At 37.0% G+C, this 22,998-nt stretch overlaps 1 protein-coding gene across 5 annotated transcripts in view; it reads left to right on the top strand.

Moving 5' to 3' along the window:
* The window catches only part of MAGI2 (membrane associated guanylate kinase, WW and PDZ domain containing 2), a 1,340,829-nt gene that overhangs the window by 582,461 nt on the left and 735,370 nt on the right, over positions 1-22,998 (top strand). The gene's annotated exons all lie outside the window — the stretch shown is intronic.

Below are 22,998 nucleotides of genomic sequence, written 5' to 3'. Positions count from 1 at the left end.
CATAATATATTAAAAGAAAAAAAAGGGGGGGGGGCGTCTGGCTGGCTCAGTCAGTAGAGCATGTGACTCTTTGTTTTGGGGTTGTAAATTCAAGCCCCAGCTTGGTGTAGAGATTACTTAAAAAATAAAATCTTTAAAAAAAAGAAAAGAAAGAAAAAAATGAAACAGTCATTAAGTTGGTCATTGTCCAAGATAAATTGCTTTTTATTGTGATATGATCCAGATAAACCTCAACTTTCACTCCATTTGCTCCTAGGCCCCAGTTACATGCATAGCCAACATAAGGCGACCCCTTATTTCCAATAGTTTCAGAGTTGTAAATGAGAGCTTCATTATGGGGAAATTTATTTTATTCCATAAAACACAAAAATTGATCATAAAGGAAAGTAAATGCAAATATCTGATGTTTATACTTTCTTAAGCATGTAAAATCAAATTATCTTGAAAAACAGAATCCAAATATTCTTTTAGGGGAGGTTTTTGGATTTTGGGGTTTTGTTTCTTTCCCCCCCAAGAACTGGGCCAGTAAAGGCTTCTTAAAATAAGATCAGTAAAATCTAGACTGAAGAAACCATCTTCTTACCTAGTAAATCTCTCTGTGGCAAATAGAAGCATTTTTCATTTTTCAAGGACATTTGAACTACTTCCAAAATTTGTGTTATCTGTCTCAAAAATTTTCATTGACAATTTTATGACCATGAAAGTCTTTGAATGTTAAATTATGGGGGGAAGGGCTGTTTCCATGGTAATTCTTCTTCCTTAAATGTCTCTTGCTCTTCCACTTCAAGAAGAGCTTTATTGCTGAGCTTCTGAGAATAAATGAAATTCTTAGAATACGACTACCAACAAGCTCAGCTGAGCCATCAACCCAGCATTAGCCATAATCAGTGGAATTGGCAGAGCATTGTGAGTCCTCACTGGACCCAGTTCCTAACCAGTTGTAATTTCAAGTTTTGCTCATTACCAAGGAGACCTAGTCAGTATCATGAAAGTTATAAAATGTGTAGGTCACAAGTAATAAACTGGAAGCTACCCACATTTCAGAACATCTTATTATTTTGTGTTTTTTAGTTTGTGTTTTTTGTGGCAAATAACATCTAATTATGTTATATGACACAGCTGTTTTAATAAATTCACCTTCTGAAAACCCTTACTTTAGAACTGCAGAGAGAAGGTAAAGCGCATCAGGCCAAACTCCTGCATGAGACAGAAGTCCCCAAAAGATGTTCCCTGACCCTGTTAATGAATATGAGTATATATTTCCTGAAACAGGAAATATATTTTATATACCATTACCAGCTAAACAACTGTACCATTCTAGTTTTTGGCCTTAAGCTCATTCTACTGATTCAACATTAATCATAATTTTGGCTCTTATTTTGAGAAATAAACTTTTGTGATATTCAAATATGGTATTAAGAAAATAATAATCTTTTCCTTTTTAATTTCAAATAAATGTTGTATTTTATCAAATGAGTTTTCCAAATCTGTTAAGGTGATCACATTTTTCTCCTTTGCCTTATTTTTATGGTAAAATTATATTAATAGATTTCCAAATATTGAACTATCTGTCTGTCAGAATAGTCTAAATTATGCTGTAGTAACAAACATCCTTTCATCTCCATGATTTAACAGGATTTCTCACTTGGCACCACTGACTTTTTGCGTTGGGTAATTCTTTGTTGTGGGGGGCTTTCCTGTGCATTGTTAGGATATTTAGCAGCATCTTTGGCCTCCATCTACTACATGCCAGTAACACACACCCCATATACGTTGTAGTAACTGTAAATGTTTCCAGACATTCATTGCCAAATGTTCTTTGGGGGCATATGTGTGTGGAGAGGAAGGGGTTGACCCTAGTTGAGGGTTTTAAAACAGTGAAGTTTTGTTTCATTCACAGTACATGTCCATCAGAAGTTAGTTGGAGGCTGTCCTTTAAATCCTTCTCTCTGGGGCTGCAGGCTGATACAGCTGCCACCGTCTGAAACTTTGCTGGACTCAGTGTTGGAAGGAAAAAGAGAGGCTGTACAAGTTGAATGCTAGTGCTTAAAACTTTTGCATGGAAATGATTAATGACAAATCTACTTTCATGAGTTTGGACAAAGCAAATCACATGGCTATGCCAAGGGAACTGGGAGGGGTGCCTAGGTGGCTCAGTCAGTTAAGTATCAGTTTTTCAGCTCAGGTCATGATCTCACAGTCATGGGTTCAAGCCCCAGGTGGGGCTCTGCACTGACAGTGCAGACTCTGCTTGGGATTCTCTCTTTCCCTCTCTCTCTGACCCTCCCTTTCTCTCTGCCCCTCCCTCTCTCAAAATAAGTAAGTAAATATTAAAAAGAAAACAACAACAACGGGGCCTGGGAAATGTACCATTTCCACAAAGACAGGGAGCCAGCTATGTTGCTGATCTGATACATTAACATTAGAATATTACCTTAGAGTCTTTTCTGAAGTGTAAATTCTAACTCAGGCCTATTTTCTCAGGAAGAGTGTAATCAGCGCACTGCATGTCTAAATTCCTCTCATTTAGTCTGTTTTGTTGTTCATGCCTACAGACCTATAGGGTGATTGTATTGGGTTGATGTATTTTTTTACTGCTCTTTCACTCTATATGAATTACTTCTTTTTTTTTTCCAGTTAACCATGTACACTTGTGCAATTCATAGTAGAATATCAATATTTGTGGGTTTAGTTATGTAAACAATGTGTGTAAGAGATATAAAAAACAAATCATCAAAAAGACATCAGAAGGAAATCTAAATCTGTACTTAATGGAATAACTTCACACTTAAGTATGTAGAGTTCAAGTTGACAAGTTGAGAGTGCAGAATATGGACTTCCAACCATCTGTAACCACAGCCCTCTTCCCACACTTGTTTCTAGTCTGGGGCTCCTTGCTTCTTCTATTGCCCTTTGATGAAGTTCTATAGTTGTGCCACTGTAGTGAGCTCACCTACTACTAAAAAGTGTGGCTGTAGATAATTATATAAGATATTGTTCATATAAAGTAATGCTAACAAAAAATATAAATTGTAAGGACATGTGGGTGGCTCAGTCGGTTAAGTATCTGATTCTTGATTTCTGCTCAGGTTGTGATCTCACAGTTCATGAGATCAAGCCCCACATCAGGCTCTGTGCTGACAGCATGGAACCTCCTTGGGATTCTGTCTCTGTCCCTCTCTCTCTGCTGTCACTTTCTCTCATGCTGTCATTAGCATGCTGCTCATGCTGTCTCTTTCTCTCTCTCTCTCAAAATAAATAAGTAACCTTGTCTATGTATGTATGTATGTATGTATGTATGTATGTATGTATCTATGTATACAAATTGTAAAGGGAAGGAGAAATTTTCCCTTCTCCCCTTCTAGGTTCTTTGGGTGGTCTAATAATTAAGTTGACATATGACAGATCAACAGGAGAAAAATTTAATTTTGTGTGTACAGGAGCCCTAAAGACATGAGGCTCAAAGAAGTGACTAAAACAGGCAGCTTTCATGCCTTCTAAACCAAGAAAAAATAAATGTGTGAAGAAGTGACAAGACAAAAGGGGTTTGAGCTTGCAGTAGTAAATTAGTGAAGAAGTAACAAGGCTTGCTTATACAGCCTTTTGGGCCCTAGATTTCCCTATCTCTGGTGATAAGGATGTCCTTTTTCCTCCTGGTACAGGGAGAGTACCTTTCACATGAGAGATGTCCCCTCTTTTCAGGGGGACAAAAGAAGGTCAGAGTGTTCTTTCTTATACCAGCTGTTTCTTAAGTAACTTTAATTCAAAACAGTCAATATGCCAGCATGGCATATTTTGGGGTGGCATATTTTGCTGCTCTTCAATTGTAATTACATTTTCATAATATTTTAACGCTGGAAAGTGGAAATGTGGGGTAGACAAATAACATTTCTTTTGTGATTGTTATGTAAAGGCTTTATGTGATCAGTCATTCCCTGTGTAATCCCAGGGATGTAATGTTATCACAATTTTATAAATAAGTAAGCCACTCAAAGTTGCACAGCCAGCAAAGAATAAAATCTGCATTCAAATTTAGCCCAAACTTGTTCAGTTTCCCATATTTCTTCTCTAAAATTTCTTATAGGTATTGTAAAGACTTGGGCTTATTCTTAATGACTAATTTTACCCTAGATACCTTAGGATTATCATTTTTTAAAAAATTATACTAATTAACAAATACTTATTCAATTTGTGAATTAGTAATATGTGTTCATTGTGGAATATTTATTTATTTTTTCAGAGCAATATCCTCTACTGTATTTTATTTTACTTTATTTTATTTTTTTATTATTATTTTTTAAATATATAAAGATAAATAAATAAATAATTGTCAAGTAGGCTAACATACAGTGTATACAGTGTGCTCTTGGTTTTGGGAGTTAGATTCCTGTGATTCATCACTTACATACAACACCCAGTTCTCATCACAACAAGTGCCCTCTTCAATGCCCATCACCCCACTATGGAATATTTAGAAAAAACAGAATTATATAAAAAGAAAAAAATTGAGCAGAAATGTGTCCATGAAGAGGTAGTCATTGTGAACATTTGGTGTATAATTGTTTGCATATTAAAAAATTAAATAAGGATAATTTTTCATGCTCTAAAATATAATTTTAATAATGACATGGTTTTCCAGTTTAGGAATGTGCCATAGTAATTTAACAGTCCTTATTTTTTTTACACATCAAGATTGTTTCTTTTTTTTTTTTCAATATATGAAATTTATTGTCAAATTGGTTTCCATACAACACCCAGTGCTCATCCCAAAAGGTGCCCTCCTCAATACCCATCACCCACTCTCCCCTCCCTCCCACCCCACATCAAGATTTTTTCTAAAGGTTAGCTATTAAAAGTAATGTTATAGTGATATCCTTATATACAGTTTTATGCCCAACTCTGTTTTCTGAGGATAAACTGCCAGAAGAAAAGACAGGTAATCTTAAATTTTTCACACATAGTCCTAAAATATCTTACAAAAAAGTTTACTAAATTATACTATCGATAGTGCCTGTTTCTCAGCAATTTCTCCAACATAAGGGATATTAATTTTTATTCCTTTCAAAGATTGCCAATTGGAAAAACAGAAAATGGTATTTTGTTTTAATTTGCCAATTTTAGATTACTAGTAAGTTTAACTTTTGTTTTCCTTTTTCTTTTTTTCTTTTTCTTTTTTTTAATTTTTGACTACTGTTACCTCCTTCTATATGAGTTGCTTTACTTATCCTTTGCCCATTTTCCTGCTATAGAGGACTTCTCTCCAGATGCTTCTACAATAGCATTCTATTTAGACCTGTTATTTTCTTCCAGCACACCATTTTTTGCCTTCCAGTACAGTGGTTGATTAATATTTAGAAAATCACAGCTTTTTCTTAGATTAGCTCATCTAATCTCCTGGTTTTATAGACCACTAGAATATAACACCTGGAGTCAGCATATTGGGTTTGAATCCAAGCTCAAATAACTGAGCCAGCTATGGGACTTTAGGCAAGTCACTCTATTCCCCAAGGCTTAATTTCTGTTTCTGTAAAACATGCATAATAATTTTTATCTTATGAGACAGGTGTATATATTACCTGGCATAATAAGTACTCAGAGTAAGTTTAGTTATTTTTGTATTGTTGTTGGTCTTGGTATTATTAAATATGATGGCCCTGAGCTCCAGGAAAGCAAAGTGATCTGTAAACTAATCTTCATCAGGGATCTTTCACTTTTGTGCATTCTTGGTGCTTTCTTACTCTGCTTTTTTGTAGATAGTGCCTAACCTCAAGGGTGGGATTCTAATAAGATAAATAATAATGGAGCAGGTATTTTTAAAGGAGTGAGACATTATATCATGTCTCAGATAATACCAAGTAAGGCAGCCACTCTTGTGCCTGTGCATATGGTTGTTTCATATGTATAGCTATAATATCTTACTACCTAGCAGAGCTTCTGATTTTTAAGAGATTTGGAAGCACATGTAGAAATATCAGTTTGACAAATTTAGGTACCCAAAACAAACTTAAATAAAACATAAACAAAACCCAGGATGCCAAGAGTTAAGATTGCCAGAAATGAGAAAATACACTTGATTTATTTTACTGAATATGTGATATTATCCTAAATGATCTATCTGTTTATCATCTATCTATCTTTTGATCACTCAGCAGCTCTGTCTATCTATCTAGAGATAGAAATGTAGATATATCTCCTTAGGTATAGTTCCATGTTTGTAATTGGTAAATAGTTTGTGTGTCTATTTCTGCCTTTCATATGGGATCTACTTATAATGATTTTTCATTAAAACAAAACTGGATCCTGTATATGACCACCATGCCCATGTTTTGATGTTTGTAAAGGACCATAGGTAGATTTTGTGTGCTAACCAAGAAGGGCTAGAAAGAGTCCTTGTAGAATATGCAAAATGTTTGAAGGGTAATGAAGTCATGATGGCAGTCAATATCATTCATCTTCCATGGATTTTAAATCTTCACTGAGAAAGCATATGCCAGTAAGAGGAAATTATTGGCTATTTAGATAATTGAAGTCAAATTTAATGGATTCTGCTATTAACCAAAATTGAAGGATTTCTTAAGTTGTTTCCCTAAGATGAACAAAGAATAAATCAAATATATTTGTGAGACTTAGGTAACTTAAATTAATGTTCCTCATAACCATTTTATCCTAGAGTTTTATTCTATGTAAGTCTTAAGGAGAGAATAGTAGACAACTAAGAGATTTTTATCCTTCAAGAGCTTACAACATAGTGAAAGTATTTTTTTTTTTAAGTGAAAGCAGACAAGTGAATAAAATATATAAAAACAAACTGTTACAATTGTTATGAAGGAAACCAACAAAGGGCTGAGAAGGGCTAAGATTCCCTACAGGGAATCTACCCTAGACAGGATGCCAGGAAGAACTGAGGGAAAGGCCACTGAGATCTCACATACGGCTACAGAGGCAGAAATCGCACATTACATGGCTTCCTGGAAGGAAGGAGTTGGATTTTATGTCAACTGCAGTGGAAAGGTCTTGAAGGGCTTTAATCAGGGGAGTGAAATCATGTAAGGATACTTCAAGGAACACCATAGCTCTATTCAGACAGTAAAAGGAGACAAGACTTAAATGAGGTTATTAGTGGGAAGCCTTCCCCAAGGGAAAAGAGAATCCCTGAATAGAAAAGTGTGAAGTGTAGCACTTTCCTAGCTTATTTCTGAACCATGAAAGTCACAACTGGATTATATATCTATGAGTCATATACATTAGACTGAATTATACTCAGGATTTTTTTTGAGGGTAATGCAAATGAAGAAATGAAGAGATTAGGACAATGCAGAGAAAGGGCAGTCATCTACAGGAAAGATGAAAGTGCATTTTGGTTGGTCTCATAGCAAAAGATGAAAAGTAAGAATCTGGAATAGGTAAAGTTTTAGGAATACATGGTGATACACATCCACAGAGAAAAAGTTCTTCCTCAGTATGAAAAAGGAAGGAAGGAAGGAAGGAAGGAAGGAAGGAAGGAAGGAAGGGAGGGAGGGAGGGAGGGAGGAAGGAAGGAAGGAAGGAAGGAAGGAAGGAAGGAAGGGTGGGAGGAAGGGAGGGAGGGAGGAAGGTAGGGAGAAGAGAAGAAGGAAGAACAGACAATGCCGCATGAAATTTCCATTACTACTTTGTGTGTAAATGAGATAGGGAAGGAAATGTACAGGTTCTTCTTTTAGTAAAGAATCATGACTTGATTCCATGAAGTGTAAGTACACCTGATTTTATAGATTTAATGATTTTATTACGCTAAAGGTAACCACTACAGTGCACAAGCTTATTCGGAGTCCCTCAGGGTGCATCAGTGCCTTCACATGACATACAACTTCTGTATTCTTAAATGAAGGAAAGACAAAGAAGAGGCAGAGAATGAAGGAACTGATAGCTGACTTGGTTACAACTATTTTTTAAGGAACTAGAAAACAAAATTGAGACTTTGGGGTTTGTTTTCTGTGTATTTTTAGTGTTAAACTTTTATTATAGGAAATGTCAAGCATATGGAAAGCAAAGAGAATAGTATAATGAATGCTATATAACCATCACCCTGTTCCATCAATTGTCAACATTCTACTATTCTTTTATGATCTATAGCTCCATCCACTTTCCACACCATCTTGATCACTATTGTTTTTTGTAACTTGAGAGTTTAAAATGTGTCTTTTGTGTTAATACAATGTTAATTCTTAATAATGTAATATTATTATGTAAGAGGATATTATCCAACATTAGTTTATTTATGGCTAATATGAATTTGATGGATTTGATTGCTGTAGAGGTAGAACAGAACAATCCTTTTTTGTCTTATTTGTGTTTTGTGCTGATGAAACTTGAAAACTAAATGGTCTGCATCTTTAGGAAGAGTCCTAGACTGGGAAGGTTTGAGGATCAGACTTCTAGACTTGTGCTCTTCTACTAACTATCCTTGTGACCTTCACTGCTCTGTGACTCAGTTTTCTTATGTTAACCTGAGTCAACTGAATGGAATACTTCCCAAAGTAGGCTCATATTCCCAAGTGGCTTATACTTCTCTTTACCAAAAAATGGCCTATGTACTTCTCATCATCTATTCAGCAACGGATCTGGTCTTCAAAGCATGGTTCAAGGTTTTCATACTGTTGTTAGATCCAATTCGATTCAATTCAACCAGTACTTACTGAGGACTGATTATATGTCAAGCACTGTTCTTGGCACCAAAGATTACAGAAGTAAGCCAAACTGACCCATATCCTAAATTTATTAATCTTTCATTTTATCAAGGTGCCACCCAATTGGAAGGTGAGATGGGATGAAAGAGATGGGATGCTCAGCAAGGGTCTCAGCTTAGAAGATAAGTTTGGATTCAAGATGGAAAAGAATGAGGAAGCTGGATATGTAGTGCGGATATGTAGGAGAAAAGCCTTCCAGGCAGAGGAAGCACTGGTAACAAATGCCCCATAGTGGAGTCTGCCTGCTGGTGTAGGAGAGTAATGAGGAGGCCAGTATGGCAAGAACCAGGGAATAATGAATGAAGCATCAGGTATTGGGAGCAGCCTACAAATTGTGAATAGCTTCTTAAGTCATATGATGATGTTGGTTTTACTCTCAGTGAGATGAGAAACCTTTGGGGTTATAACAAACTGATAAGTTTGATTTATGTTTTAAGGTCATCAGTATAGCTGAGAAGAGAGCAGAAATGAGACTAGTTAGGCTACTGCTGTCATCCAGATTAGACATGAGTGTAACTTGTTTATAGTGGGGGTAGTGATAAAGGGTTAAATTCTGGGTCTATTTTGCAGGTACAGCTGACATTTCCTTTGGGGAGTGAAAGACAGATGAAGCAAGAGTAATATCAAATGTGTTTTGTTTTGTTTTGTTTTGTTTTGTTTTGTTTTGTTTTGTGTACCTGGATCCTAGAGCTGCTGTTACCAAAGAGGGAAGAGTCTGTTGGGGGATTGGGGAGTGATAGTGCTTAACTACCACCTCTGATATACCTACGTGATCCACAAATGTCCAGTAGCCCCTCTCTGTCTCTCTCCACCTGCCTCACTAGCTCTCTGTTTCACCTCTTCTCTGTCTCTGTCTGTCCCACATTCTCAATGTGTAGTTGTCTAGATTATGAAATATTAATCAGGAAAGTCTCCAGCATAATTTGCAACAAGTGAAAAAGAAAGTCTCCGGTCTTTATTTTTTAGTGTTATACCATATTCTGTGACCCTTCAGGTTTCCTCTAAAACTACATAAAGTTTTAAAATTGGAAGAGATCATAAAGAATATCTTGTCCAACTTTTCACTTTATAGGCGTGGACACTTAGCTCAAATAAGTTAGATGACTCACCTATGGGACAGGAAGGAGGAGAAATAAATAGCATGACTTTCTCAAAAGCAAGAAGTAAAGATATGACCATGAGAAGAGCAATTATGTGAGTAAATGATATAGTTTTAAATCCCAAAAAAGAAAACAAATAACAGAGTACAAACAAAAATGTTATATATATGCCCAGAGAGGAAAAGTGAGTGGTAGCAAATGAAGTAGTTTTGACATGATGGCAAAATAGACAATTCATTGCAAAGCTTTTGTTAAGTTTTTCAATTCAATAGTTTTTTTTGAAAAATAATACTAATTTGCAATTTCTTCTCATTAATTCTTCTTTTTTTTAAATGTTTATTTATTTTTGAGAGAGAGAGACAGAGCATGAGTAGGCGAGGGGCAGAGAGAGAGGGAGACACAGAATCCAAAGCAGGCTCCAGGCTCTGAGCTGTTAGCACAGAGCCCGACGTGGGCCTTGAACGACGAACTGTGAGATCATGACCTGAACCAAAGTTGGACCATTAACCAACTGAACCACCCAGGCACCCCCTCATTAATACCTCTTAGGATTTTTCCAGGTTTGTAGAAATTAAGACAGAACACATGACTTTATACTGTTGGCCTATAGTATAAAAGTGGTTTCTAAAACAAAAGTATTTAATGTCTATTTTGTTTGCAAATTCAGACTCACATAAACCTAATTTACTTTTAAAGAACCTAACTTGAGGGGCACTTGGGTGGCTCAGCTCGTTAAGTGTCCGACTCTTGACTTTGGTGCAGGTCATGATCTCACAGTTCATGGGTCGGAGCCTTCTGTCCAGCTCTGCGCTGACAGTGTGGAGCCCACTTGGGATCCTCTCTTTCTCCCTCTCTCTCTGACACTCCCCTGCTTGCTCGCTCTTTCTCTCTCTCTCTCAAAATAAATAAATAAACTTAGAAAAAAATCTAACTTGAAGTAGAGCAAAATTAAAAGCATCCCTCTTATGTGGACTTTTATCTCTTGTCAAAATATTTTAATTTCTGTCATTTTGTTTTGATTTTCCAAAGTTAAATGATAGCTTCAAAATCATGTTGTAACAAAGCTCTAGGGTGAAAACTATTATTTCCTTGGTTAGTTTGAATTTGTGTGTGTACTTTACATTCATGAACATATATGTAATAAATAAATAAATAAATGTAAGTAAATAAATGTCAGTAAATGGTGATAGAAATCCTTTTCCCCCATAACTTTACATATATGCATGAACTTTACATATATGCATGAACTTTACATATATACATATCTTAACTCAGTCACATGTTTGCCTAAGTTAGAACCTTTAGAATGATACAAAATGTAGTTAGCTGTTGCATTATTTAAGGGAAAGGAAAACAAACAAACAAACCTGGCTTACACTTAATCATTACCTTTCTGAGCTTCAGTTTTCTTATCTGAAGAACTGAAATTATCATACTTGCTGTAGTTACCTGCTTGGTGATTATAATGACCAAAGGAGATAATGCCTTTGAAAGCTCCCTGATACACTGTGACAATGCTATTAGTATGCCCATTCAGAAAACATAGTCAACTTATCTTTTTCCGGATGGGAAAAGACAGTATCCTAGAGTCAATCAACAACAACAAAAAAAGCAGTGTTTCCACGCTCTTTAAATAAACCTGTGTCTGTATGCTTGACATTTTAAAGAAGTAAGTCACATCCTGTGTGCTAGAATAGAAATATAGTGAGTTTTTCTTCAATTCCTAAAATTAAATGTGATTTCACTACAGTAGTTATTTTGCTCTTTATTACTGCATACAGGTGTTCATTGGTACAGCACTGCTCTCTGAAAACCCTTGCCCAGGACTCAGCCCCTGTAGGTGTGGATGCCTGAGGAAAGAGTTCCTTAAGCTGAGAGCCAGCAATTGGCACCTTGTGGATTCAACCTTTGTAATTCAATTAAATTTTATTGAATTCCAATGAAGAAAATCTATAGGGGGCAAATCTTCAGAGCTACCTTACAGTGGAACTTCCTTCCAAAACTGGAAACCAATTTTGAAACTTACTGTTTCCAAAATAGCATTGTAAATGAATAGGCTATCAAAGGACACCTATAATTATGTTTTTTTTTTTTTTCACATCATGTGAAAACACATACACTTTCAGAGTGACACATTTAGCCATCTCCAAATCAAATCAACATTTTCCCTAAATAAAGCCAACATGGCTCCATGTCATGGATCATTTTGGAAAACATTCTTTTTCCTGCTCCTGGCCATTTTAAGATACCTTTTACATTTTATTTTAGCACCAAAATTGTATTTGGTTATTAAAAATTTCTCCAGTCATTATTTGAGTATGAGTCTACATCTCTTTTTTTTAACCTTTATTTTTGAGAGAGAGAGAGACAGAGAGACAGAGTGCGAAAAGGGTAGGGGCAGAGAGAGAGGGAGACACAGAATTTAAAGCAGGTGCCAGGCTCTGAGCTGTCAGCACAGAGCCCAACACAGGGCTTGAACTCACTAACTGTGAGATCATGACCTGAGCTGAAGTCAGAAACTTAAATGACTGAGCCACCCAGGCGCCCCTACACCTTTATTATCATTATAATTGATTACCTGGATGATTTTATCTTAAAGAATAGTGGTAAGATGACCAATTAGCCCACACACATTAGTGAGTACCTATTATTTTTCAGGCTAGATGCTGTGGGAATAAGAGCACAAGAGACATAATTCCTACCTTCAAGGTGTTTACAGACTAGTTGGAAGATGAGAATAAAAATGTTAAAAAAAAAAAAAAAAAAAGAAATACCCTAAGAATTATATTAGAGTATGGACAAAATTCAAGAACAGACATGAGATAAGGACTCTCATTTACTGACTCAGAATCCAAGAATGGGGCTTAAGAATATGTTTTTTTTTGTTTTGTTTTGTTTTGTTTTGAGAGAGAGAGAGAGCATATGCATGAGTGGGGGAGGGGCATAGGAGGAGGGAGAGAGTGAGAATCCCAAGCAAGCTTCACACCCAGCTTAGAGTCAGATAAGGGGCTTGATATCACCATGGTGAGATCACAACCTGAGTTGAAATCAAGACTTGAATGCTTAACCAACTAAGCCACCCAGGTGTCCCAAGAATATGTATTTTTAAAGCTCCCAAGATTTGGAGAGATAAACAGGTTTAGAAGCTACTGGTATTCCACTTTGTCTCCTTCCAGTCTCTCCTCCAGGCTCTGCTTAGTGCTCTCAAAGTTTACAGAAAAATCTCATAGGTGCCCCATCCATCAGCCTTTTTCCAGGTCTTACCTGCTTGACCCACAGGCAGTCTACTACAAGGTGATGGCTGTCTCCTAGTTCCCCGCCCCCCTCTCTGAACAGCCCTCCTCAGTGTTGTTTAATGGTTCTGAATCCTTTGCTCACACCTCAAATACTGATGTTTCCTTTTTTCCTCTTCTTATTCCTAGTCTCTTGCAGGATGACATCCCCCATTCTTGCACTTTAGTGACAGGACTCAGTTATACCCTGGATGATTCCTAATCCTACAATCGTAGCTCAGACCTCTTCATATCTCCAGTTGGATCCCTGTCAGGTTCTCCAGACTCAAAATTGTTCAAAATCAAACTCATTTTATCTGCAAAGGTCAAACCATCCTTCAGTGACTGTAGGATGTGAGGTGGTTAGGTAGGTGAAATGAGGTGGGGACAGGGGAAAATGGGAAGTGAGACCTTCAGCTCAGGTCATGATCTCACAGTTTGTGAGTTCAAGCCCCAAATCTGGCTCTGTGCTGACAGTGTGGAGCCTGCTTGGGATTCTCTCTCTCCCTCTCCCTCTCTGTCTGTCCCTCCACCAATGGTGCTCTCTCTCTCAAAATAAATAAATTAACTTTAAAAAAAAGCTAGGAATTAGTCACCCTCAAATTGTCTTTCTATATGACCATGCATCCTCTTATTAACTAAGGCCTCTTTGTTCTACCTAAGGATGAAGACTTCCTCTCTCCTCCTACACCCGTTGTCCTATTTGAAGTTACCATCTGATTGTTGATAACTCTCTCCTGAGTTGGAAGATGCTCAGATTGACTCAAGTTTCTGCTATCTTTAATCTCACTAGATATGAATTATATTTCTTAAATTAACAATCTGAAATTTAGAGACCTTCTCACATTTTGAAGAATCTGAATCATACTTTCATTTAATTTCATTTTTATCATGTTCATCATTTATGAAGTTGTCTAAAACTTAGGGCTGTGTGGAGTTTTAAAGAATCATTTAGAAAGACACTCCAAGGGGTTACTCTAGCTTAGCTCTTTAATATAAGAAAAAATAACAATTGAAAAAAGATATTTGCATTGTGCCTGTAAAGATTTTAAAGCAAAAACTCTTCAGTGTCTAAGAACTAGTTTTTGTTTGTTTGTTTGTTTTTTCAGCCTTCTGTTCTGATGCCTAGTAAGCTAACAGGATATTTTTCCTGATGTTAACATCCTTTGCATAGTCCTAGGCATTATTTCTTCTATTGTAGAACCGTTTTTTTTTTTCTTATTTTAACTTTGTAGTACATCATTTTTGTTTGTTTGTTTTGTTTTGTACTATGTTGGCTAACTTCAGCTATAGATAGATATCTGTATATATTTGTGCTGTAGATAACAATAGAAATTTTAGGATTTTTCCCCGTTACTATAGTTTTTAAAAAGTGGGCTGTTTCTCAGTTCAGATCTCATTTTCCTCTGAACAACAGTGATGCTTTCAGTGTCCTTTCTCTTTTCTCTTTATTTAGTAGGTGGAGAGAAATTTCTGCACATTTATAGAGGCAGTAATTCAGGCATTTGTGCAAATTTTCTTCAAAGACTACTCTTCACATTTAACCCTCTGCTATATTCTTACTTCTGTATCTCACAATCAGAAGAAATGAATAAGATGAAGTAAATTGTCTGAGCAATCAGAAGTCGTTCCTCAAGCAATCTATCCGAATATCATTTGTGAGTCGTCTACACCAATGACAATTCTTCTCCTTGCTCACAGTGCCGTGTAAATTATGCATGCAATTTCCTGACAACTTGTCAGTCACCTTGCTTTTATTCCAGAGGAATCCAAGCAGTTATGGCACTTTAAGGTGAGGAATAAGGAATGCAGGGCTATAGGATAGTTTTGTCTTTTTTTTCCTGTTCAGGCTTCCCTGATGGCCCTTTGCTAAGGCAGTACTGACAAATCTTGCAGTTGTCACCTTCTGGTTTACTAGGGGAACCCTGCCTTGGGGGTTCCCTGAAAACTTCACACATCTCACAGGAAATATTAAAAAGTAGGGGCGCCTGGGTGGCTGGGTCAGTTGAGCATCTAATTCTTGGTTTTGGCTCAGGTCATGGTCTCAAGGCTTTGTGGATTCCAGCCCCTTTGGGTTCTGCCCTGGCAGAGTGGAGCCTCTTCTCTCCCTCTCTCTCTCTGCCCTTCCCCCACTTGTGCTGTGTTTGTCTCTCTCTCACAATAAATAAATAAACTTTAATATAAGAACCAGCCAGTATGTGGAAAGATGTAAGAAAGTCACGATTGGGAACTTGGGATTTTGGTTTCTTTTATTTGCTAGGATTGTTGACGGTTATATTTTGAAGGTAAAGAGGTAGGTGAGAGTCATCTGCATATTTGACCAAAAAAGGAAAGTTTTTAGGGCATAATTGAAACACATGGCACTTAGAGTTACTTGAAAAGCATTTGGACCTATATTTTGAGTTGTCATTATTTTTTTAAAGCAAATTAATTGGAATCTGAATTCAAGTTCCTATGCACACACACTCACATACACACACACACAGTCACACACACTCACATACACACACACAGTGGCATGCTGGAGATGGTTGGCATTGCCTTGAAATAGTCATTTTGTACACCTCTCCCCATCTCCAGTTCAGTGACTTGAGGTTAATAGCTTGAAATTGACTATGGTGGCATATTTAGTCTGCAGAAATTGACAAATGCTGCAAATCAGGGGTTTTTTGTTTGTTTCTTTTTATTTTTCCAAAGTGCTAGTGGTTAAACATTGAACAGCACATCACTGCCATAACAGGGCATGCTTTCCTCAAATTTCCATGGCCATTGCAGGATGTTTCACATCTGTCTAAAATATCATTGCAGAGTCATTCAATGAAGGTTTAATTTCAATATAGCTTTATTCCCAACTTTTGTCCCAGAGGGTGGCAGCATGGTGCAATAAAAAGTACCTGGGGCTTTGTATTAGAAGGTGTTGTTAATCCCTGCCCTATCCCTTTGCCTCTTTGACTTTAGAAAAGCTCACTGAGCCAAAAATTCTTCCTCTTAAAGTGGGGATAGTAATACTACTATGGAGACTGAATGATAGGTAGAGTATGTGGCGGAGTCAAATTGAGTCAATGGGAGCCCTCCCTCCCCAGTATCATGGACTAATGGGGTTTGATATTAAAGGGTCCTCAAGAAATGTTTTACCTTCTAAAATCACGAAACCAAAATCTATGAGCTGGATGAGATCTTGGGAAAAGTTTAGTATCTTTATTTCACAGATAAGGTCATTGATATAAGTGAGTAATCCAAAGCAGATCTCTCGAATTCTAATAAAGTTCAGTAGAACTTTCTCTACTCTTCTATGGCACCACCTCTAGGTACATCATGTAACTATTTCTTCTGTCTTTTCCCTCTTGTCCACCCTTTCTTCATTCTTTATGTCTTCCTTCTCCTTCTTTCTCAATTCAGTATAATTTTATTTTGATTTTACTAAGTTGCTCTGGTGCTTTGAGAAAGGTAGATTACTTGACTAAAATTTAGATCCTCTGCAAAAGCTTATCTTACTTGAATGGTGAAACCTATAAATGTCAGGTGAATTAAAGAGGTGTGAGCAGATCAGGTGACCCATGGAGGGTGACCCAGGGGGGAAAAAAGCTATTTAGTAGGAAGAACAAGAAGGAAAATGCTATTTCCTGAGAGCTTATTATGTGCCATATTTTGTTCTAGCAATTTCATGATTGCACTTACTTTTAGATGTTATGCTATTTTTACCAATAAGGAAATTAAGTTTTTGTGGCCTTAAGGTATCTTGCCCAAACTCATACAATCAATTCATGGTGCAGTTATGACTCAAAACCAAGGTGGGCATCCACTGCCCTTTGTTCCCATGCTAAATTAGTCGAGTCAGAGTTGATAGTTCCCTCTCTATTCGTTTTCCTTCATGATTTGAAATTGGGCTTTATAAGTAATATGTTTTGTTGAGTTCAGCCCATTTAAATAGACATGTTTCAGGCCATGTTTTAAAATTTCTGGAAACCTATTTAGTTTCTACTTCCAAGTAATGTTTACATTTTAAAAGATTGTACAAGCCATCCAAATTTCTAAGACAATAAGTATTACTTCAGGTAATACATGCAAATTGTATTCTACAATACAGTGTATTCTACTGAATTTTGGTTTTGTTACAAGATGAGAGTCAAAATCAGGAAGAATTCTGAAGGTGATAGAGAAGTGCCATTTAAAAGGAGTAACCTAAAAGGCAGAGGAAGGAGAAGTGGAAGATATGGACGACATAGTGCACTCACTTCACAATCTTGTCTAGGCTCATCCCAGGCAAAGTTCTTTTTGTAGATCAAGAGGCCCCATAAATGCCCCATTTATGGCCATCTGATGGGGTCCACAAGGTAAAGTAGATGAAGAGTTATAGAAAAGCATGAGCCTCTGGAGGAGATAAAAGATTACAATTCAGCTGGTTTTCAGAAGTCAGAAGTAGGATGATTCATTATGAGATCAGAAATGCAGATTCATAAAGGACAGCTGTCAACAATGGAATCTGTTTATGCCCACTCAGTACAGAAAGTACTTCTATTGCGCTTTGGTCTCTTCAGTCATATGAAGAATATTCTTGTGAGGATTGTTAACACCTCATGAATTGCCTTCAGAAGGCTTAAAACTCACCCAGGAGGATCTTCCCTGTGCCAGGTTTGATCCTGGGACTTGCTTACAGAAAGGAAAAACTAGTGAAAGGGAAAGCGTGTTCTGTTATTTTTTCTACTTCATACACTGAAAGATATTTAAATGTAAGCTTTTGTTTTGATTAGGGACTACTGGACCATGATAGTGTGTTTTACATTGGTGTAATAAGCTCAGAATATGTAATGTCATGAACTGAAAGTCAGTAAAAGAAAAGAATATGATAACAATAAGAACGGAAGCTACCATTACTGTGTTTTATTTACAGCAGTGTCTGATACATGATAAATATTGGTGATGATGAGTAGGAGGATGATGACAATGATGGTGATGGTAGCACTGGTGGTGACAATGATGATGATAATGATGTGATGTAATGGTGGTGTTGATGATGATGATAGTGGTGATGATGGTGTGCCAGGCACTGTGCATTATTTCATTCAATGCCTGAGAACTCTGTGCAACAGAGATCATCACTGTTTTACAGATGAGTAACTTATCTTGTATCACACAGCCAAGAAATGGTGAAGTCAGGGTTGCTAAGGCTCTGTGTGTTCGACAGCATGCTATATTTAAAGGCCATTCTTAAAGCACCTGCTTTGGCTGGTTAGTCAAGACTAAAGAAAAACCCAAAGCAGGAATTTTTCTGCTTTTTGCTTTTCTTCTCTTAGAATGGGATAATCACACTTTAACCATTGCCTGTGATAATTATGCATGCATGCACATACATATAACTATCTTTAAGTAGAATAGGATTCTTTTGACAGTGACTGAAAATGCATTAATTTGGAATAAACATTCAAAAACAGATCAGTTGTTTTTGATGAAAATTGTTATGTAGCCTATGAGGCAGGGAGAGAGAAGTTCCAGAGATCTGGACTCTGCAAACATTAAGTGTAACTGCCAATGCAAAAGTAATCTACACACACATCCAGTGGTCAACAGAGTAACACACCAATCATTTAGTCCACACTCACAAAAACCATCAATGGTAGAATCTTTTCCTATCATGATCAACAATTTATATAATTGCAAAAAAGAAGAAGAGAATTTTCTTGAGGTTGTTTGTCTATAGTTTGCAGAATATGACAACCACAATTCTCATGCAGATTTTTTCCCACTGACAAATAACATCTACTGTTTATTTGGTTTTGATTTCACATACACATCATACCATATCTGCACTAATTGTGCACTTAACTAACAAGAATGATGCATAGTTAAATGAAATTTTATTTGCTAGTAAATATACCTCAAAAAGGTAAGGAAATGTTCCATGGAAATATTGAAAATATTTATTTTGAAAAAAAAAGGAGACAATAGTTTGTTCAAAAATCAGGCATCATGGATTTTTAAGAAGAATTAATATTTAGCTTATTGCTAAAATAAAAATGCTGGCTTTTTAAAAAATGTGTAATTTCTACTTTCTGCCTGACAGGAAGCCATCCACAATGTCTCAAGAGACCATACATTACAGATCTAATAATAAAGCAATATATGGAGTTCATGATTAGTTAAATAGTAGCTGGTACATCTTCCTAATTTTATCAAATCACTTGTAGTCTGTAAACTGGACTGAAAGCTATAAAACCACATTTAATAATACACAGAGTCAGTAGTGCTTTTTCACCCCTAAATATCTCTGGATGAGATGGAAAACTCATATGGGTATAAACTGAAAATTTGCTTCTCACTTGTTAATAACAGCAACAATAATGATAATAAAACATAATAATTAACATGGAGTGTCTAATTGTTTTAGGTATGGTACTAAATACTTAACATGAGTTCTCGTTTAAGCTGCAAATAAAACTATGAGATAGATCAGCAAACTGAGGCACATAGACACTAAATGACTTGCCTTTGGTCACCCTGTCTTGAAAGTGGTAGATAAAGGCTTTATATTTTTTGTAAGTTTATTTATTTATTTTGAAAGAGAAAGGGAGGGAGGGAGTGAGAGAGGGAGAGAGAGAATCCCAAGCAGGCACCACACTGTCAGCGCAGAGCCTGACTCGCAGCTTGATCGCACAAACCATGAGATTGCAACCTGAGCCGAAAGCAAGAGTTGGACACTCAACCAACTGAGCCACCCAGGCACTCTGAGAAAGGCTTTAAACCCAGAGACAGAGTCCAACTCCTGAAACTGAGCCTTTAGTATGCAAAGGGATAGAAAGCAAAAGAGTAATAACATTACTGACTGATTTAATCCACTGCTGAATTTTGGGTTCCAGATGTTTAGGGAATAAGATATGGTGTGATATTAATCATGTAGCAGAGACTGACTTGGGTCCTAATCCAGAAACTTATTAATTTTCTGACCTTTGGTGAATTATTTAATGCCTCCAGCCTTCACTTTCCTCAGTAGTTAAGTGATGATAATAGCACCTCATGGAATTATTGTGACAGTGTAAAAAGCCAAATCCCCTAGCATAAATATGAGAGTTAGATATTAGTATTATTTCTGGTTCTGCTGTTGTAATATCAGTATGCCTTAAATATAAACTACGCTAGGGAAGGGGTGAATTCATGTGCCCAATTGTACCAGGGAATCCTTGAAGAATAAAATGAAGACAGAAAAAGGAAGGGAAGATTATACCAGAAAGGGGAATCAAAGGCACAGACCTAAGAAAGACCTTGATGTGAGAGAGAGATGGTAAATGCATTTAGCCTCACAGGACCAAAGGTTTCACATAAGATAAGGTAGGAATGAGATGGGCTATTGTATATAATTTTGTTTCATGACTCAAAATAAACAGTCATCATATTTGATTCTGATAAGTGTTCTCAACTTTTTTTGTAAAAATCCCTTATTTAAGTGTAAAAGAAGCAGAAGGCTTTCATTTGGCTTAATAATGATCCTGAGAATATTAACTCTCTGTGTAACTATCCTTATATGTCTAATCACCTGGGACCGTTGTTAAAAATTCAGATCCCTGACCTTCTCTAGATATGGGGTAGAACCCAGGATTCTATGCATTTACTATCACTTGCAAGTAATTTTTATCATTAGGAAAGTTTCGGAAACAAGGCTGTAATCCACCCTCCACATCACTGGCAAAATAATCTTTATAAAACGAATAATTTACCAGCCAAGGATTCTTACATAGCTTGCCACTGGGTCTCAGATGAAGCACAGATACTTGGGGGGAGCATTCAAGATCGTACACAACCTGTTCTGATCTACTTTTATTTTTATTTTTTTTTTTTTTTTATTTTTGGGACAGAGAGAGACAGAGCATGAACGGGGGAGGGGCAGAGAGAGGGAGACACAGAATCGGAAACAGGCTCCAGGCTCCGAGCCATCAGCCCAGAGCCTGACGCGGGGCTCGAACTCACGGACCGTGAGATCGTGACCTGGCTGAAGTCGGACGCTTAACCGACTGCGCCACCCAGGCGCCCCTCTGATCTACTTTTAAAACCACTCTCCTCTGCCCCTGTTTTCCAGCCATACCACACTGCACACAGGTCTCTGTTCATGCTTTTTGTGTCCTGTGGCCTGAATTCCCCCACATCTGCTTTCTTACCTAGAAAAATGACACATGCTTAAAAGCTGAGTTCAAATGTCACCTGTTCTATTGTAACCATCCCACATCCCATTAAGGAACCCCCGCCCCTGCCTTTCTGACTTTCCATAGCATTTTGCACTGACATTTCTTGTATGTCAGTGGTACACATTATCAGTTTCGGAAAGGGTTCAGACTCTGTTTTATTTACCTTCTACCTCTCACTGCTCAGAATACTGCTTAACACAAAGGAAGTGCTCAATAAACATTGGTTGATAACTGAATGCATGAGTGAAGATTCATTTCACACTCTGTATTTTAGTTTGTTCCTTGAGTAATGGAAGACCTGTTAGAAAGACAACTGGGGGTTTTGCCAAATTATTTTCACCTTTTTTTTTTTTTTGAAGTGGCCTGTCATTGGTGAACTTTAATAAGCCTTTTAAAATTAAGATCCTTTGATTTTTAATAACAAAAAATATGCAGTCTAGAGTCCATTTTACACCGTGCCTCTTTGTTAGAATAGCATGGAGCTTCAAAGTTGCCATACACTGGAGTGTGAGTTAAAGCCCATGCATTATCTGACATAATAGGAGATGCCTTTCCTGCTCTCTCTCTTATGTGGACATTTTGCACATTCAGGGAAAGTGATACCGTGGCTAAAAAAGAAAAGCCAGAGGGTGAGGTGGAGGGAAAAAAAAGGGCAAATGCAAAATGAAGACACCCAATGCTGGAAAGGAAAAATAAAGGTTAAAGAACAGCTAGTTTTCTTCGCAGAGACTGTAAAATGAAATCCTTTATGTTTTTATCCTACAAAATTTTAGGTCTTCCTAAATTTGCCTAAGCTAACTTACTTTTCTGAGGGAAGATCTTTTTTTATTGTCCCATGTTTTGGTGCCAATTTTTGTAGCACATACTAAAGCTAAATTTGCAGCCGGTTAGCATATAATTTATTTTAAAAGCTTAAATAGGATCTTTTCCATGCAAGGTAAAGCTTTTAAAATACAAAACAAGCAAGAACAGTGAATAGCTGTTACTCATTCCATGTCTACCCTTGAGTGGTGTTTATGGAGGGGACTGGGTGTATTTCAGCTGGAGTGCCTGGTCTCAGCGGTAAATGCAACGCTCTCCTGACATCACTCTCAAGAGAATGAGAGGCTGTTTGTGTAAGAGTTTGAAATGTTATCTTTTCAGGCAGGGCTAATGCGATTCTATGTCAGTTCTCCTCTTATTTTTCTCTTTGGTGGAGTCACCAATGTCACCATGTTCTCGAAATTAAGAATCCATGCACGAAACACCAAAGGCCAAATAAGAGATTCTTCTTCTGATACTTGTTCTCACCAAACTTGTTGATCTCCTTCTAATTACTTGTCATTTGGCTTCATAAAGTACTTTTTATCTTGAATTCTCAAAATAGTTTGTGGAGATTATCTTGTTTTTCTTCGCAGAGTTTCTAAGAGCAGAATGCATTTCATTCCTATTTAATGGCAGAGATGAAAGAGATTCTGTGCATTGGATTTCAGAAACTTTGCAGCAGGAAATGAGGTGGTAGCAAATTTACTCATTAAGATCTAAGTCTGCAGACTATAAATTTATCTTCAACACTGTACGAGGTTAGCACACCTTTTTTCCAGTTGCTTCGGTACCTGGTGCCCTGAGTGGTGTATCTGCCTGGACATCCTTCTGTGCCAGGCTTGCTTGATTGGCGGGGAGGGGAGCTGCTACATTTTTTGCATTTATTTTCTATTTTAAGACAGAGACACTGAAACAGAGAAGG

The sequence above is a fragment of the Panthera onca genome, chromosome A2 (genome assembly GCF_046562875.1).
Source record: "Panthera onca isolate mPanOnc1 chromosome A2, mPanOnc1 haplotype 2, whole genome shotgun sequence".
Classification (NCBI taxonomy): Eukaryota; Metazoa; Chordata; class Mammalia; order Carnivora; family Felidae; genus Panthera; species Panthera onca.
The sequence above is the reverse complement of the archived record's forward strand: the minus strand, read 5'-3'. Positions and strand labels throughout refer to the sequence as shown.